The following is a 21,298-nucleotide window of genomic DNA, read 5'->3' as shown; positions in this document are numbered from 1 at the left end:
CAAAACCATGAATTTCAAAAAAAAACCTTTTTTTTGCTTATAAACGTGATAACTTTGATTGTATTCAAACAAAGAGAAAAATTTGATTATAATATATATAAAATCTGCATTATATCGATAATAACAAATATTTTTGAAACAATTTTCATGTGTTCACTTCTTGTCTGTGCTAAATCGTAAATGTAGATTTGATTCTTCTTACATTAAACGAAAAAAAAGAAGATTTTAGGAGTAGCCGGATTTTGATTCAATTGAATAATTAGAGACTTTTTAGTAAATTTAATCCTTTAATACACTTTTTACAGGTAAAAATTTAAAATTATATGGTTAACGTCAATTAAAAGGCAAAAAGATGAATTCTAATTCAGTACGTTGAGAAAATAAATATATATTTTTCTGCTCGTTCATATCACAAATCAGATAAATAACCGATAAAATCTACATATGCAGATATATTTTTCTATGTGCTGTACTCTTTGTTTTTGCTTATTGATAAAGATATATGCTGCTGACAGAGTAAAAAAAATAAATTTTATCGGTTTTAAATTTAAAGAATTACAAAAACTAGACACCCGAATCCAAGAATAAAAAGAAAATCTAAAACCACACCTTCATGCATAATAAATTGCATGGTATTTAATTTTCGCACACATACCATAAATTCAATTAGCAACTTTATTATCGTTTATCACATATTTAAATCCATAGAGATTTGATATAGCAGAAAAAATTAAGTACAAAAAATTGATATTGACCTTGGTTTATAGCGAATATAGGAAAAAAACCACGAACAGTTAATATATCAAAAACTGTTAAATTATTTTTAAGAAAACTAAAATACGAGCTTACTTAAATTAAAAAATTTTATTATAAATATTTTAAAAAATAAAATGATATAAGATCAATTAAATACCACAATGTTACATATTATATTAAGAAGACAACTTTGAAATACTGTATAGAAAAGGGGTTTGTGATGAATGTTTTTGTTTTAATTTACACAGTATCCCGGCAAACAGTGAAAATATTAAAAACATTTCCGATTTCCTTAATTTCTTTATCAACCTTCACAGCCGTAATTTTCTCACATTCCCTACCCGTCATTTTGTGTCTAACCTTATCATCTATCACTAACTCAATTTCACCATCGAAATCCACTTCCAATTTAAAATTTGAACCTTCATTTGGATCAATCCCATTAAATAAATAAAGAACATCATCACCAAAATAACAATCTTCATTTTTATCTCTTGTACCCATTTGTGGCTCATACTCAGCCTCAAATTTAAATTCACCCGTCTCTTCTTCTAAGATTTCAATGACCTCTCCTCGTTTGATATTTCCTCTTTCTATATTTCCAGCTGTAAAAATATCCACTTTATGCCCTTCCATCCTTTCCTTCAATCGTCGTTTTGGATCGATTGTCTTCGATTTACGCTCTCTATTTTCTGTACCGATATCTTCCGTATAAAGAAGATTTTCTTCATTAAGAAGCATTTCTTCTATGGAATCATTGTAGTGTATCTTCTTTGGAGCAAAACTTAACTTTTTGGATCCACCCAATGTCTTTTTATTATCCATTATCTAAAGGTTAGATATTTCAAATAAAATATATTCTGAGCCCAAGTTTTAAATGTCGTTACAAGAAGCAACAGATCTATATGGAAGTTTACTAAAAACAATAAAGAACTTTAAGTCTCCGATTTTTAAATCTTATTTCAATTTAAAAGCCAAGGAAGAATATAATGGCTTGGTAAGTGAAATCGATGGTGGTAAATATCAATGTGCAATTAAAAAGTATATGGAATCGCAGAAAGATTTGTTAGAAGTACTCAAAAGACAGACAGTTATATATAATATGTACTTTGATAAAACAAGCAATATTTGATCATAGACTAGTTTACATAAATTTCAATAAAAATGGTTTGCCTCAACAATAATTATTTTCAAGTTTTCTCAACGTTTTTTGAGATCATTTTATTTTAAATTTTGTTCACAATATAATTACAATAATGGGGATTTTGTATTTGCGACCACAATATATTATTTTACATTTTGCGTACGAGTCTTAAACTTTCGAATAAAAGTGGTTTTATTCAATTCGGTTGTAATTTAACCCTTTATTATGTAAATTTATTTAAACAAGCGCATTTTTATTTTCGCATCTAATCTTTTTATTTATATGTAATTTAACCCTTTATTATGTAAATTTATTTAAACAAGCGCATTTTTATTTTTGCATCTAATCTTTTTATTTATATGTTAATTTTTCACTATAAGTTTATATTTTCTTTTCAAGCATAGCACAATTAATTTCCCGTGGGAACATTATATCTACACACATGGGTTTAGGCTCTTTTTTGATTCTATCATCTTTTAAAGGCATATAAGTTCAGGGGGTTTTCTCAATAGATTAGCTTGAATATATGTTTTACATCGAAAATATTTTATTGATGAATTTTGCTTTCTCGATAGAAACAATAATAAAAAAATCTTTTTTCTAAAAGGACATATTGGTAAATTGTGTTTATTACGAGATTATGCTATTCAATAGAAAAATGTATAACCGATTTCTAATTGAATCATGTTGATCAATTGAGTTTATTAAAAGATTATGCTATTCAAAAGAAAAATGTATAACCGATTTCTAATTGAATCATGTTGATCGATTGAGTTTATTAAAAGATTATGTTATTTAAAGGGATAATAAACATCGGATTTTTTTTAAAATTGATGAAAAATAAAAATGAAACTTTAGATATATTTTCGTGTAGTATTCTTTAATTCACTGTCAATACATTATTAAAATGAATATAGATACAATATAGACTAAATTAGTATTAATATATTTGAATTACAAGTAGATTTCTTTTATTTTTCTATTGAATTTTTACCATCTTTCACATTTGATTTTTATAATTTTTATAATTTTTAATATAGGGCTTAAATGGCTTTGCTAAAATTAAAAATACTTACGTAGTAATAAATAATTTCAAGACAAAAAACACAATAATAACATCTTTTCTGTGTAATAAGTTTGTTTTAATTGTATCAAATAAAAAAAGCCGCTTGTTTCGATAATAAACCGATCAGGCTTTAAAAAAACATAAAATAAAAAAACATTATTTTCTTCTGTTAAAAGCAGGGAATATATCAAAACCTATTTAGAAACTCCATACCGAAATGGAAAACAACTTTTAGAAAGATACAAAAAGTAAAATTTTATAAAAAAAGGTGCCATTTATATGGTTGTCTGCATTGATCATATGTTTATGATTTTAAAATTTTGTTTCTATTTCATATTTATGCAAATACTTTATTATGAAAAAATATGATTACAAAACCCTTTTGACGAAAATGCTGAAAAAAATCGAAAATCATGCCAATTTTGTGCATGTAATATTTATTACATATGAGGCTTTTTTTTATTAATATACCGATTTAGCATATTTGACCCGTTTCTACGCACAACCCCACCATTGATATCTGTTATTTGATCAGATATAATATAAAGAATATCGTTTTTGGGCTTGAATTTAGATTATTCTAATAATATTACTTCATTTGTGCGAATTTCTTAACCACTTATTGCATCAAAAATCTAAAATTTTTCATATTATTTGTAAGATATAAATTTTTAATGCATGAAAATTTTTCATATTATGGTTAGTATAGCTCATTATCAATGAAATAAATATTATATGTAGCATTACTATTCATAGTTTTTTCTTACAAAAAAAAGATCAAGTTTAGTGCAATCCTTGGTACAATTCCACTCTGTCGATTTGAATACGTCATTTTTATATATTTTTGACACACAGAATTATATATTATAAGGAAGATTACATTCTAATATGGGTCTTTATGTGTATTATCTTATTAAAACTTCCATAAATCATTTAAACTAACCAATATATCGATTTCAAAAAAATATCTTAGAGAATCAAAAAATCACATATAAAGATTTTGTATTTTTTTCATTTGAATGCGAAATATGCAAACTATAAAATATCTTCGTTGATATCTTTTTATTACCAGTATTATATCGATTATTTCATATTAATATATAATGAAGAATCAGAATATTTGAAAAAAATTTTGACCTTAGTTAAAATATTAATAAGACATTAATTTTAGAACGATATGATATTACAATTTTTTTACATGCCCACATGAAAAACAACTTAAGATGCAATATTTTTATGTTCGAAATGCAAATATAGTTCACTTGAACATGAAAAAATAGAAAAATTTAATCCCATACGAAATAAATACATAAAAAAGAATAAGAAATTGTATTTTTTGAGTAAAAATTTTATTGTATAGGTACCTTGTTTTTTATACATGACACACAAAATAAATTAAAAAAAAAAATTATTTATCAAAATAATCAGATAATTGAAGAGAATGACATAAGAAGCTAAATATTAGGAAATTTAGAAGTGGTAAATGACTAAATGTTGTATGAACCTTGAACGGAAATTTGACACAATTTTTATTTTGATTAGCCTATTTTCTAATGTAAATTGGGAGATTTCTTAAAATTTTTTATTTTTAATAGGTATTATGCAATAACTACAAAACAGAGTATACAAAAACATAATTCTAAATTTATATGTTTTTTTAATAGAATAATACTATTTTTCAGGATGTTGCATTTTCGAAAAAATTGCCAAAATTAAATAGAATACAACAGTTTTCCGTGTGTGAAATTCTTTCTGTATTAATTTATCAGATATTAAAAATTGCCTTTAACAGTGTATGTTTGCCCATGGTTACATAGTTCAAAAACACAAAATTTATTTGGCTGTTGATAATTGAAACTGATGCAAATTGAATCTCATGACCTGTTCACACCGCATATATTTTAGAACAAAGATGCATAATATTTTCAAATATAATGATTTTTTGCTCATTTTAAGGGCTCTAACCAATAAAAACGTATTTTTAATATTTCTCCTTTTTCTACCATTTTCAAAAGACGCACATTATCTATCATGTACCCCACTTTTGCGCGCCGTTGTATATACTTTTTTTAACTAAAAGTAAATGTTATCATCGCAATCCCTTTTTTACAGTTAGATATATTATTATTTTTGTTTGTCGTCAGATATTTATTTTATTTGAAACATTTTTTTTTTGAAATGAAAAGTTCTGATATCTTTCTATATCTATTTTCATTAAATAATATTATTAAAAAAAAATATGGTATCTGATAGATTGAAATGTGTTCATTTAATGTCAGGATTGAAAAATTGGTTACATTTTCCCCTATTTCTTCAACCTTATCCCAATTTATTTATCAAGATCGTATCATAAGATCTTAGCCAAACACAAATAAAACAGCTAATGTTTTTTGCCAAAGGTAGATTATGTAAATTTTATTTTGTCTTTTTAAATTACTTCTCGTCTTGTCGTCTGCTTTTTAAAACAGTAATTAAAAAAAATAGATGGTTAAAAGGGTATACTTATAGTAAAAACATCTAAAATCTGCTTAAATACGAAAGATTGACGCTTTCAAATATTATTGCAATAAAATTGTACCCCATGATATACATTTCCATGCTTAATGATTATAGTACCTTTTTTTTTTGCCATCACATTATGATTATATTTAGATAATGATTTCCCTGTTCATTTATTATTATTATTTTTTCTATTTAGATTGTTCAAATTATTTATGTTGAGCATCTTAAATTTGAATTTCATTGTACGGATCTTTCTATATATGTAAATTAAGATATCATATACGTATAATTTATGCAAATATTGACACTCTACAAATGCAATATTTAGTTCTGTTATATTTAAATGCAAGTAGATACATTTGTCTCTTTCATACATAGTCTATAATTAATTTGTAGTCGTTTCCTGTCCATATAGATATTTCATTTTTATATTCTTTCAAATCTTTTTATTTTCTAATCACTTATATTTTTAGATCTTCGTTTTTGTAAATTTGTTTAAGAAATAATTAACGTATTATTCATGATTTTATTCGTGATTTATGAAGCTTCCGTAGCTCAATCGGTAGAGCATTGTGCTAATAACGCAAAGGCCGGCGGTTCAATCCCGCTCGGAAGCATCAAGTTTTGCAAAAAAAAGAATTTTACTGTATGAATTCGACACGGAATCCTCCAATTATAGGATTTTATTTTAAATACTTCCTCGTACGCCCATTTTTAATTACAAAACATTTAATTTTTCCACTCTAGCTTATAACATACAGCAAATGTTGATAATTTAATCCGAAGTGAAAAAGCTACCGTCTTTAAACATAACATAGACTTGTTTGTGGCACTGAAACAACTTTAATTGATTCCCGAAAGCATGTGGAAGTTGTCAAGCCCATTATTCGTATATTGGGGGTGTTATCCGTAGCGGCGACCCGATTAGTGGGGTCAAACATAAATCGTATAGCTAGTTTCTAAATTAAATTAATTTTTGCTTTGTTTATATTTTACAAGTAAAAAATATGAATGTTGTATAGGGCAATTTTATTAAAACCTTCCAATAAATCATCTTTGAAATGCATAAATATAAAATACTATTTATTGAGGCATAAACCTAATAATATTATACACTTTCAAGTCTACTCATCCTTATAACCACTTCCATGGACTTATTCTCTTAGAGACTTATTATTTCGACTGTAATCAAATACTATTGTACTTTTCAAGTATCATCATGGCTACATCCTTCTACCATGTATTTCCTTTTCAAAGAAGTATGAATTACAAGATTCTGTCAATTTATATTTCTTCTTCTAGTCACGTCTTCTTATGTCCTTATAATATGTATCACTTCCTAAAATGTTAATTAAGCAAGTACATTTCTAAATTTTATAGTTTGTGGATATGTTTATACTCCGGTTGGGATTAAAAGCACCTTATATAAGACCTATATCATGCCAATTTTTTATTCTTTATACATGAATATTTACAATCGGCTGTTAATTTAGATAATTTAAAAATATAAATTTAAGAACATTTTTGAAGGATAAATTTAGATTAGCTTATAGTAAGGTAGATTGAAAAACCAGTATTATTATCTTCCATAAGTTTATAACATGAATAATACCCTTATAAAAAACACATAATCTCTTAAACTTATGAATTTTGCACGATTATATACTGGGAGGCACTCATTATTATTTCTCGGATTTTATATGGGATAAACCAACCTTATGCTTTTCAGAAATTATGATAAAAATAATTAGAGAACTCTAAAAAAATAAAAGTTATTTTAATCAAAAAATCAGGATACCATAATAGAATAAATAGTAAATAGGATGCTTGTCGTGATTTTAAATTTTTTTAATTAACTTCCATTGCGGGAAAATTGCTTTTAAAGATTTTAAAATTAAGATAATGAAGCGTAAGTATATATTATTAAGTTATCTTTTTGATAAATGTTTGTTTTTTTATCAGAAGAAAATGTAAATTTAGCTACGCTTCATAAGGATTATCTTAAAGCCTTCGACATACCATTTGCGGAATCCATTCAGAAAATATAAATTTATTCTGCGCTTTATATTGAATCATCTTTGAAGCCTTCGACATATCATTTGTGTAATCTAACAGAAAATCACAATTTGAATGTTTATGATAGTTTTATAAATGTAAATGATGATAAACTTATTCAAACTAAGCAGTAAACTAAAATATTAAAATGAAAATAATTTTAGATTTCAAAGAATTTCCAATGGTAGTTTCCTATGTTTGAAAATATGCAATTACATCAAAAATATAAGAAAATCATAATAAAGTAAATATTGAATTATACAGCTTATCAAAATTAAATGTAATTACAATAATCAAGGAAATGTTTACCCAAAAAGAAATTGATTATAATGACATTTAGCTTCTTTTATTTTTAGATAACAGACACTTTGAATAAATACTTTCTGTGCCCAATATGAGTCATATAATTTTACTATGTTTTTAAAACAAAAAATTATATTGCAAAATATGATTTTAAGAATAGAATATGCATCAATTTTCTAATTTTTTTGCCTAGAAATCTATAACTTCTTTTGGTTTTCTAATTTTTCAATATTATTACCTTTATATCAAAGTGGAATTTAACTGTCAAGTTGACTTTACCTATATCTTCCTTAAATCATATTAGGTAGTTAGATTCAAGTATTTTTTTAAAATCCAAAAAAAATACAACCCATGATGATTTTTTTATATTTGCTATATTTGATGATGTCTGAAGAACCGAATGTGAACAAAGAAAAAAAAACAAAAATCGGGCAAAATTATTTGAATACCGAGAATAAATACAGTGCTGACAGATATAGTTGCCCGATTCCTCAATTTAATACAGGAACACATTCACGACAAACGTTAATAACCCATGGACCTTATAAAGAAAATACACAGGTATTTCTTTATCCAAATTTATCTGGAGATTATACAATTTCAAACCTTTTTTGCACCAAAATTAAACCTGAAAATACTTACAACGGTACACAAATGGTTTCTATAGGGCCCGTGCGACCCTTTTATTCACCTTTTCCACACCTACTCAACCCAACGATTAGAACCTTTAATGAATTTTTACCCACTGAAAATGTTGATAATCACATAGAACAACAAATTACAGGCATAAAACTACCGTATAATCCTTCTGTGGATGCTTGCGCACCTTTGAGTACCTCTAATAATTGTTTAGAAAGTCAAAACACAAAGAAGAAAGAGCAAAGTGATAGATATCCATTAAATAGAAATCTTATTTTATCAGAATTTGTGAAGTACTTTAACTTGTTTGTTGACGATAGCAATAGTTTAGATTGCGATTCTCCTGAATATATGAATCTCGACATAATTAATAAATGTAGCAATTTCAAGCAACGTTTATTTGATAAATTTGAATTGGAAACAGAATATAGAAAAGTATCACGGCAAAATAACATTGTTTCAACGACGATGAAGACTGAAGATCATGTATTTATAAACAAATTAAAGCGAAGGTTAGTAAAAACTGTACATCGAAGTTACAAAATTATAAATTCAATACACGGAAGAATCAAGCTTCTAAAAGACTTATCTGATGATCTTGCTAAAGTTCATGATATTAAGAAATTACCATTTGGATGGTTTAAAATTACAGATCTTAATCCTAATCACGAAATTTCTGTTCAAAATTTATACATTTTTGTCAATCATAAATTCTGTAAAAACCATAATATATATTTTTCTGATGTAAATGGAGAAAGAAATGTTATTTGTATACATGAAACCGCAAAAATAGGAAAGGGTTTTGTATGGGGAAATCAAGTATACATAGGTACCGATGTCTTGATAGCTACGAATGTGCATGTCGGAAATAAAACTATTATATTAAATCGTGCTAAAATATATAAGAATTCATCAATAGGAAGCAACTGCATTCTAGAATATGGCTGCTGTATCTATGGATATGTAAAAATAGGAAATCAAAACTATTTTGAAAAAAATTCAGTTGTTGGTGGTCTATATTATACTCACGACATTCGCGATTATATTGAATACAATATTTCTGCCTTACAAGAAAAAAAACCATGTAGTGGCCTTTTTATTGAAATTGTTAAAAAATTTATTTTGGATAAGGAAATTACAGTTTTTATCGGAAATAAAAATTATTTTGAATACTGTTCTAGAATTTCCGATTTTTGCATTATTCTAAATGAAAATATTATAGAAATTCTTAATGTCATGAGTTCGTTTACTTTTGTATCTTCGAGATCTATTTTCAATCAAAATACGTACATTTTGTTTTTGATACAAAAATGCGAAGCTCAAACAGTATCTAAAATAAAAAACATCCATATTCCAGCACAGAATGCAATTCAGAATGACGACATCTGCATGAAATTTGGTCCTATGAATCAAATCAAGATTTTTGATAGATCGTGCTCAGAAAAAAAAGGAATTCACTTAAACTTATCATCATCAAACGAAAATATATTTGAAATACAATATTCTTATATAACAGAACTTTGCTATTGCACTAATTATAAACCCAGTAATAGATTAAAATTGATGTTTAGGCAAGATGAATTAGAAAAAAAAGATTCTTTAAATATACTTAGTCAACTCGAGAAAAAGAATAATGAGAATTTAAAATATCAATAAAAAATATTCGAATAAACTTTTTTAACTTTCTATGCAATTATTTATAATTAAAAATAAATATGGTGTTTTTTAAAAAGCTTTTCATCATAGTAAAATCGATTTCTATAAAATACGAAAAAGTGTGCAACATAAATCATTTAAAATATGTCTTAATAGGGTATATAAAGATAATAAAAAACAAGTAGTATATAAAAAAAGCCCACTTGAAATTATACACCCCTTAAGCTCTATATATTAGATTTGATAAGCCAATACTCATAGATTTATCATATGATGATTTTTATGCTTTAGTGACAGATTTGGTTTTCAAACTAAAAATACAGACAAAAAGAATCAAATTTAGCCATAAATGGAATCCAGCCTTTTTACTGAACATAAACATAACGCATCACATAATGAAATTTATTGTGATTTTTTGTGTGGATAAGATACATAAGAAATAATAACTTTGAAGGAATCAGATAAGTTTACTGGTTAGAATATAAAAGTTTATTATTATATATGCATGATCTACTTAAAGCTACAATATATAATTTTATAGCTTAGATAATAGATATCTATCGTATATTTGGAGTAAATAAATTTTCAGAATGATAAAATTGCTATTTATGAGTATCAAAAACCTTAAAAAAATCACTATTCTTTTTAAGGCTGTATATGTTAATTTAAAACCTTAAGAAATGGGTTTTTTAGATGTAAGGCATACCTTTATTTGTGAGACATTTTGATTTATTTATATTTCCTATTAAAAACAGCAAAAAATTGCTTATAGCTCCCAATATTTGTTGTTTCTAGTTTTTAATGGTTTTTATGGCGATTCGATTGTATATATGAATTTAGGGGTTTTTTGATTAAAATTTTTAGCAAATTAAACAACACTTATATCTTTATAATACCTTTAGAAACTTATAATTGAAATAAAAACTATAACTGTATAAAAAATTTAAATTTTTTTTATTAGTTTATCATTTATTTTTTCATCAAGTAACTCTGAATTAACATCCGAGTTATCTGCTTACAACTGTGAAGACATAATATACGATGTGCTAATGAAAAAGATAAATAAAATACCATCCATATTGTAAAACTACCTATAAGCAAATATAACAAGGTTACGCTCTGAATTTAACGGTGAAAAAAGCATTGCATATTTGTATTAAATATTGTGATTAAAAAATGTAAATATTTGCTATTAGAGATGTGAAATATATATAATTATGTAAATTTGGGACTTGGTATTCATAAAATAATTTTTAATTTAAATTCAAAAAAAATAAACATAATACAATGTCCATACACTCTCATACAAACATTATAAGACTCAGAATTAAAATAAAGATTAGCGATACGACAATGAAAAGGGCAAAATAAAATATTTAACACACCTTTTTATGGAATATATGCATTTTTTTGGAGTTTTTTTTTGTCTTTTTTGACGTAATATGCATATCTATTCATATAACTCATTATGTTTAACATTTTTCGCCATATCTTTATATCATATTTCTAGAATGTAACACAAATCACTTAGAAGAATTTGATTTTAATTAATTTATACAAATATTCCTGTGATTTTGTATGAAAATCAATAAAATAGTGGAAATTAGTTCTAGCTCCCTGAAAAAAGCAATTTTAATATCTATTTCGCTTTTATAAATATTTTTATCAATTTTTATAATAGAATATATCTTTAGTTTCTTTACAATGTTAAATACATGCATCTTTTGCTCTTTGTAAAATAGTAAAATTCTTTTTTAAATAGATAAACCACCTTATATAATAGAAAGCTTGATTTACAATATATATAATTATTTTGTAAAATTAAACTTTTTGCTGTTTGTCGACAGAAATGTGTTATTCGGTGTGAGGATAAAATACCCACATTGTAACGAAGCCATTAAAACGATTGATCATCTTGCAACAAGATGCGTGAAAATGTTAGATCATGATTACACGCGGTTAAACAATAAATTCTAAGATTTCTTCACTCCCTTCTAATAAGACGATACAACTTCAAGAAGACCAAAAAGATCAGAATCAACTCAGTAAAAGAGATCTGCGAATACGAAAATGCAGAAATAAAAGTTGATACCCAGATAAAAACAGATATTTTAATCAAACAAAATATACCTGATATTTTTTTATACGATAAAATAGAAAATATGATTACGCTGATTGAAATAGGTATAAACAGCCTTGATAACTTAACCAAAGTTGAGAAAGAAAAATATAGGAAGTATGACATCTTGGCGAATGAACTTAGTTTAATTTACAAATTTCAAACAAGAATAGTACCATATGTGTTGACTTAGGATGATGTGGTCACAAAATATCATAAAAAATATGTTAGGGAGTGTAAAATCCCAAAAGAAGTGGAAGCATTCATGCAAGCTCATACACTCCTCAAGACACTTGAACTAATCTCATTTGAGAGAAGAAAAGCATTTGTTGAAGATAGATCAGGGGAATGTGTCAAAAGATGAATCAAGGAGTTGTGCAATATTCCTAACACGCTGACCACGTCTAAATAGATAAAATCGATAAAAAGAAAAATAAACAAATAAATAAATATCTCTTTATTTTTATTACTTTTATAAAGAAGAACAAATTCACCCTATACACAAGATAGTTCTAGAATTCATCCAATGAGCATTTACCAATTCATCTATGGTTATATATTCAATTTTAATTGCTTTATTTACAAATTTTATATTTTTTCGTGCTTTATGGGGGATTTTCTCAGCTCATTATAAAAGACTTTTAAAATTTTCTCTATAGCTGGGAATATTTTATATTATTGAGCATTTACTGTTCCACATAATATCAGAAAATTAAAATTAAAATACATAAATTTGAGTTTAAAAATATTATGATTTATTTGATGTCGTGTTTAAAAAATTCTAATCGAATTTACTTTATTTATTTATGTAATACTTCTATTACTTTTTACGAAGTTGGCTTAATACAATAGAAGCTATTGCTATACTATCGCGTCTTTCTTTGGAACTCCACCGGCACTCATTGTTACCCGTAATCACCGTGGACGGGCCCTTTCTCATAGGAGGCAGTCATTAATTATCACGAATGAGATTCTGTTTTTTGTTCATCGCTATGATTACGAGCTACATGCTACAATCACAATCTATACTTACCTTAATCCTTGCTGAACGGTGTGGGATCTTTTTCATTCTGGAAAGACCGTTCAACGGCTAACACAGCAACCTTCTATTTCACATGGCTTTTAATGCTTTGTAAAGTATCTTTAATTATTCACTGGCCGTTATCATGAGTATTTTTCTTTGCGTAAATTCGTTTCGGAAATTAGTAGGGTGAGTGGAAGTTGAACTTGCGACCCCACACACTGGGGTTCAATTTGTAAACCACACAACCATACCCACCCATGTCGTGTTTATAATAAGTTTATAAAAAATAACGAAAAATTTATAATTTTAATATTTGTATAATAATAAAAAAACACAGTTTATCAACACTAAAAGGCTTATATATAATATAATAAATTGCTCAAAAGGTCATTACAGTACCATAAATCCATTACTAAAACAACAAAACATACCGAAAAGCAGCAAATAATTTTTAAAACTAGGGATAAGTAAATATTTTATAATTTATGGGTAAATTTTATTTAAGATTTTCATCTTTGTTTAAGCACAATTCAAGATTTGCTTAAAGAGCAGATAAAGATAATAATTCTATTTACCTCAATATCTGCTTAACCTTCCTTCATGTTTATTCTCCTATCAGGAAGATATGTCTAAGAGTCTTTGTAAAACATATTGTTTATGCGTATGCTTCCGCTCCAGTTATCATTGTTAACGCATCAATATACAGCTTATGAATTTTTGTAACGCTTCCATTTCAAGTTTTATTTATGGAAATATTCGTGTTCTACATTTTTAAAAAATGGTGAGTTGATTTTCTAATAGATCGTATTTTCTAGCTTCACATTAAAAAAATTTCTCCGATTATTTGTACAAGTTATACGTTTTTCATTTAAAGTGCTAAGATTTCAATCTATTATGCATAGAAATTTCTTGTTTATACAGCGATGTATTATATACGTTAGGATATTTTTATCAATTTTTTTTTGCCGGTCCGTTTTAAATATATCATAAACCAAGTGTTTTCTATTTTTCTTGGATCTTTATTGTTCTATTTCTTTAATGGCAAAAAGTGAATATATCTTTTGAATTTTTTTTGTATAAGTCAATGTTTTTAGCATAGCATTTATTAATATTGGCTTGCCAAGTTTTCCCTTTTTGTATATTCTTCTCCAAAATGATGACACAATGACATATCTCCCAAGAAAACGATCAGTATTCTGGATATAATTTACAACCTATATTTCTTTTAACACAAAGTACATGATATATAGTTACGTTGAAAAATATAATATGCCAATCATTGAGTTATTGTATATGTTGAAAGGTTTTAAATGCAGTTTTTTATCTTTTATTTTCCCAATAAAAGTCTCTTAAGCTTGAAATAACTAATTTCTATATATTTGTCTATTCTTGTGTTTATATTATGAAGCGATGATTAATATCACGCGCTTTTTGCTAAATTTTATTTCGCATATAGCTGCTCTGCTTGGTTGTATTTCTTTAAAGGGATAAAATGTCTTATTTGGTGAAAAAATAATGAGCAAAAAAATTTTTACACACTATAGACTTCCTATGCTCTTATCTTATGAAAAAGATTATTCTTTTTTTCTGGCTTTAAGTGACAGATTTTTCTTCTAAAACTAACCAGAATTGTACCCATTTTTAGAGCGGTGTCTTTTTAAATCAATTAAGGAGCGCTTATATAGTACATTTATATGTAAAATTATATATGTTTATAGATTAATGTAAGTTTTTGCCATTGTGGTTTTTTTTACTAGATTCAAAATTCTTGATTAGTTGTATCTCAAATAAAAAACTCTTTCATCCATCATGCATATTTAGTATATTCTGATATACAAAGGTATTGATATTTACCTTATACTTCATTATGATTCATATATACACTTTACTAAAAATCATTTATTGCTAACTTGATTAAATTATTTTTAGAAAAATGCAATTGAAGAAATTCACTTTAAATTTTGGTAAATTTACAGGTTTATTATGTCTTTAATTACATGCTATATATTTAATAAGAATAAGAAATATTTTGTACGTAAATATAATAATAAAAAATAATATTTAATATAAGGACATTTTTGTTAGGTAATATACATAATGTTTCCCAATGCACAGTACCAATAGAAATGATTAAAAAAATACCTTAAAAACACCTATATTTTACTGTTACTGGATTTTTTTCTTGATTTATAATACAAAAATTTTGCATTTTCTTATCAACACACCTATAAAATTATATGCAGCCTCTGGAATTATCAGTAATGATAATGCTTTAATAATAAACAACTTTGATTTTTTGGATATATTTAATCTTTAAATCAGTCCTTGATATACTCATTCGATGCTTAATTTCATATCTATTGCCGTGCAAATTTGCGCTTGCCCGGTAGTACCTCACACCCGTTGTACGGTACTTAATTGTTTTTCAAACATAATGTAACGCCTGTCTATTTACAGCTGTTTTCTTTCATCTCCTCTTTACTTTTAATTAGTATTATATGCAGATTATATCCCAAATACCTTTTAAATAATTATTTAAAGGAATGTGATAATTTTTAGCTTTATATCACCTTTCATTTATATTCTCTTTTTAAATAATTTTCAGCGATATAATCGTGATTAAGTATATGCAAAAACCCATTGACTTTAATATATCGTTATTGATCCCATAAGAATCAGCTGCTTTTAAATTAGATAAATAGTAAACAAGTGTAATCAAATTATTAGAAAGGCAATAAACAGACCATCTTATATTTTTAATGACAATAAAAATAAGTAAACTTTTAAAACTACTGCTTAAGTAAATTAAATAAAATCATCCATCATGATTCTTTAATTCAATTTCTCATAAGCTTTCAAATCATTTTTTTCATTTATAAAAAATGTACGACAAAGCTGTATTTTGCGATACATAAATCGACGTTTAATTGCAGAAAATCACATCTTTAAAGTTTTTTTGGGTCAGTTTTCTTTTTCGGTTTATTTATTTTAAATTTACTTTTTTAAGATATGTAAATTCTATATATAGTCTAAGACTTTGTTCTGCCGTCGCATACTTTCGCCAGGTCTTTTTATAAAAGTCCTTGCATCTTGTGCCACAACAGAGCGCCAACCCGATTCGTGTGTTACAGTTTTCAATGTTTATATTTCACTACTTTAATGTAATTTTTTTCCAATCATTTATTTTTTTAAAAAAGCTTTTTATATGTCAACTAAAATAACTGTACAATCTTAGCTTTCTAAGTCATGCACAATAAGTTTCAGGAACTGTCTTGTATTGTCGTATTTATCTATATTTTTCTTGGATTTATTTTACCTTGTGAAATAGTACTTCTTTATCCTTTTCAAAACCACATCTTTCAATAAATAATTTTAGAATACTTAAAATTAAAACCATTTACATTATAAATGAAATTTTCTCTCACTATAAATTTTTGTTATCCTTCAGAATATTATTGCTTTTGTTTTTCAACTTTTTTATAGTTTCTTAATTAAATTTTCAAACGGGTCTTTGCACACACTTTTTGTTTCTAAGAATTATATTCATTAGCTTCTTTACTAGATGTAAAGAAATACAACGCAAAATTGATGTTACAGAAGTCATTTTTTTCTTAAAACTAAAGCGTTGAGCTTGCCAAAAGCTCAGAATATTTTTTTTTGAAAACTTTATACAAATAATTTCATTAGGAAATGCATTTTTTTAAATTATTTTTATAATCAGAATGTTCGAAATACCAATTTATGTTTTAAGTTTATTTTCCGTTTTTCTGCTCTCTTCATTCTAATAGAACCAATTTTATTGTATATGCTACTTTATTTCTTTTGTACGGCTTTTCTGTTATCCAAATCCATACTACTGAAAATAAAAATGATTATAATAGAATTTGAAAAATTAAATAAGATTTGATATAATTTTACCTGTATAAAATAATATAAAAAACACACAATTTTTCAATGCAAACACCACACAAATGAAAATAATAGTTATAAACGAAATTTAATAGATTTTTCATATCAAAAAACGTTAATAGTAATGCACAATGTAAAAATCCATCTATTTTTTTGAAAAAAAAATAAAAATAAAAACGTATTTTATTTTATTCTATTTTTATATATTATAAGTATTTATGTACTCAATATATATGAAAGTAGCAAATTAAAGCTAAAAACTGTGCAATAGAAGAAATTTTAATTCCCAGCTTTGGCAGATTTATAATTTTAAAGCCTTCATTTTTATCAAGTATGTCATTTTTTTTAAACGATCATTAAAATATATACTTTTTGTTTTAAAATATATTTAGCTCAAAATTCTTGCAGTATTTTTTTTATAAATATAATTTTTGTCAACATTATTATTTTTTTATAAACAAAAAAACTTATAATGAATATTTATCATACCGTTTTAAGTATGTGCAGCAATAGTTTGATTTATAGAAAATTTTGTGCTTAATTCACCAGAGTAGTCGAAGAAGGTTATTTCATTACTTGTAAAGATGCAGTATCTTGGGTTCGCATCTCTTTTCTTAAGTATTGTAGACCGTACTAAACCATGTATTCTAAACAGGTGGCAGTTTTAATTCATATTCACAGTATGATAGAAAGACAGTAACAAAATTGCGAATTTTTTTAAATTTTTCGTCTATTTATTGCTCTGTTTTTTTTCTGATTTCTCAAAGAATTTACTATATTTAGCTAGATTATTTTTCTTCAATCTCTCAGTCTATCGAATTCTTTGCATATGAAGAGGTCTTGAATGTTAAGATAGAAAAATGTTTATAATTTATAATAATAAATCTTTTTTTTACATATTAGTTTGAATCACATAAAACATAGGTTACATATAGGCAAAAATCGAATAAACTTGATTTCAGCCACATTATTATAAAAAAAGTACAGCATGAAAGTTATTGAATGATATTAAATAATATATATAATACTATAGTATTGTATATACTCTTGCATATTCGAACCCCTTACTATTTTTTATAAACAGTTCATAAATCTCTCCACATTAAATTTTCTATAAACATTATAGAGACTTATCATCAAGTTATTTAAAATTTTTGATATGCATCGAATGATAATAAGTTAATTAAATGATATCAGTATTTATAGTGGAATACGATCGTACTGTTCATAGAAATGATTTTTTTGTGTAATCATCTTCAACTTACGCGGATTATGTATGCATAAATGAGAGGCAATAAATGATTACTCGCTTTATTTTGCATTCTTTTCAAACAACACGTTTCTTAAATTTTTTAAGAAATACACGAAAATTTTTTACCGCTTGATGCAAAAAATAATAATTAGAGAAATATTTATATTTTTTTGCGTTTTAGACTTCTATTACTATTTGTTGTGATATTTATAATATATTATATTATCTTTAATAGAAGGAACATAAAGTCACGACAGATCACGGCAAATATACAAACTTTGCGATTAATAAAGGATGTTATATTGCTAGGTCTTGGAAATATAATAAGGGGAATTCTAAAAATGTAGACAGCCATAAGAATAATTCGCACATGGCACATGAAATCCATCAAATTGTGCATGTCATTAGATTGTAATATTACTACCATGAAGTTAACCTTGTGAATAAATCTAACTATCTATTATTATTAATATGCCTTATTATACATATATGAATGGAGCTGAAGTAATATGAAATGTAATAAAATCTTAATGGCGTAAGGATGTAGTTCTCTTCGTACTATTAAAGTTGGAGAAGAAGAAAGACCCATGACTAAATATAAATAGCAAATTATAATACAATACAGCTTGTACTTGATTCAGGCATAAACAGTAATACCTAAAGCCAAGACTAACATGAGTGGGTGCATATATTATGAAGTTAGAACATAGAAAACGTTAAAAGATTTTATAGATAAATATGAAACAAGACTTTTAAGCAATGCTAATTTACTTAATCATTTCATAAGATTGACACTAGAACATGAATAACTTCGAAAAAAATAATATTAAAAGAAGCTAGTTATGAGATTCTATGATACTAGATGCCTGAACACACGAGAATTTATGAACTTTGTGATAGAGAAATCGATGAATCTAAGGCAAAATTATAAAAAATAGCATGTGAAATATACTTTGATTATAATTATTTATCAAATGATCAAAAAATCAGCATGAATACATTTCAATATTAAATGGTAAAAAAATATTACAAAACAAAAAAAAGATGAATAAGTGTAATAAATATTAAATAAATAAAGATAATAACAAGCGAGGTGCATGGAGATTCAAAAACACGACCTTAATTTATACTTTGTTTAAATGATTGGAAGGCATTGAATGGTAATATCAAAAGATTTAAAAAGCCTGTCTTTTCTGAAAAAACGATCAAGAAAAAGATGATAACAGGAAAATTCCATATGGTCTTAACAACATGTTATTGTACCTACTATAGAAGGAATTATCCAAAAAAATTTAAAAATGTATATAAACGCGTTACATATCTTATGTATTTCTTTTTTGTAATTCTACTGTTTTCTCTGGTGTCTATACATCTATCATATTTTATTTTCGTGTTCTAAATGTAATACATAACTTATAAAACGAGACATTCTACCTATACCAGGTGCAAAAAAAGGAAAACTAATATTATGCGATATGAAATCAAGTTTTTTGATAATAATAAGAAAATTTCTTATGATTATTCATATACACAGAGTTGAAATAAAAAATCTTGGGTGACAACTTCATGCACAAATTTCGATTTCTATGAATTTCAACTGGCAAGAAGAATAATATCTACTAGAAATGCATAACTTAAGCTTAGCAATAAGAATTGCAAAAGATAGATTTAATAGATGACAATTAAATAGTTCTTTGCTGATAATATAACTAAGAGAAAACAATTGTCATCATATGGCGAGCAGTGGATTGTCGAAAAAGATCACCAGAGTATGGGCAAATCAATTAACGTTTACTCATGCATATGAACAGTTTATACAAAAGAAGATAGATAGAATATTGCAAAATTTTAATGTCAAGAAGATTGCGCAACATATTGTGTTTAGATCATGTTATACTCTAGAACATAGATGCCACCAAAGACTTTGCATTACTATAAGGCAAAATATCATTTATTTCCCTTATAAAATAAATTATACAAAATATAGATTCGATGTAAAAAATTAAATAGAATGTAGTATAATATTCTATTTTATCTACTCTTGTTTTCAAAAGCGGTAATTATAATGCTCTGATGCCAAATAAAATTAAAATAAAAACGCTACAAAGAGCAAAAACCTTTGCTATATACTTAAATTTAGACACATGTCATTTAAAACGGAACCGGTACATTTTGAAAAAAATATTGCATAAAATTTTTAAAACTGTGGTAAAAATATTTGTGTTTTCTTATTTTGGATGATATTATTGTATTTTCATATAAAAATCAATTCATGCGCAGAATCTAGAGATATGACGAATTATTTTATATATTGCTATTCTTATTCTAAACAAAAATGCCTTCTCTTAATAAAGGAAAACGCAATATTCTGTAAATGTTGTTTAAGCTAACAAAGTCAAGCTCAAATTAGAGAATGTCGCGCTGTGACCTAAAAAAAGCTATAAGAAAATTCTAGCGAAGTTTTTTTATACATTTCTGACCGCAGACTAACATAACAGAAATACGAAAATAAATCACCACTAAGCGGCCATATAAAGAGAAAATGATAGCATAAATTCGATAAAGTTCACTGTTGGAAAAAAATAAATTGTTACAAGTATAGAATATAAGTTATGCCATGACCCGATTAATACGCTAGATTTTTAGGTTTAGCTTTCAAGTTATAATATGCTTAAATTTACGTCTCATGTACGATTCTAGCAGAAAAAAAATGTGTAAGAACTCTCGTAATTGTATATTTATACAATAATACTCATCTGAATACTTAAATACATGAGGTTAAGTATACATAGCATATATTAAAGCAACAAAATACAAGAAAGACAAATTCTTTAGTATTCACCAATTTTTAAGCTGACCAGAAATAACCAGAA

At 25.8% G+C, this 21,298-nt stretch overlaps 1 non-coding gene across 1 annotated transcript; it reads left to right on the top strand.

The window, feature by feature from the left end:
- Positions 1–6,012: 6,012 nt before the first annotated feature.
- On the top strand, positions 6,013–6,085 carry TRNAI-AAU (transfer RNA isoleucine (anticodon AAU)). Its single transcript has one exon. It is a non-coding gene; the product is annotated as a tRNA-Ile (tRNA).
- Positions 6,086–21,298: the final 15,213 nt, after the last annotated feature.

The sequence above is a fragment of the Rhyacophila brunnea genome, unplaced genomic scaffold, assembly GCF_057557595.1.
Source record: "Rhyacophila brunnea isolate RB1 unplaced genomic scaffold, BYU_Rbru_1.0 scaffold_45, whole genome shotgun sequence".
Lineage (NCBI taxonomy): Eukaryota > Metazoa > Arthropoda > Insecta > Trichoptera > Rhyacophilidae > Rhyacophila > Rhyacophila brunnea.
Note: the sequence above shows the minus strand (reverse complement) of the source record. Positions and strands in the feature narration are given on the sequence as shown.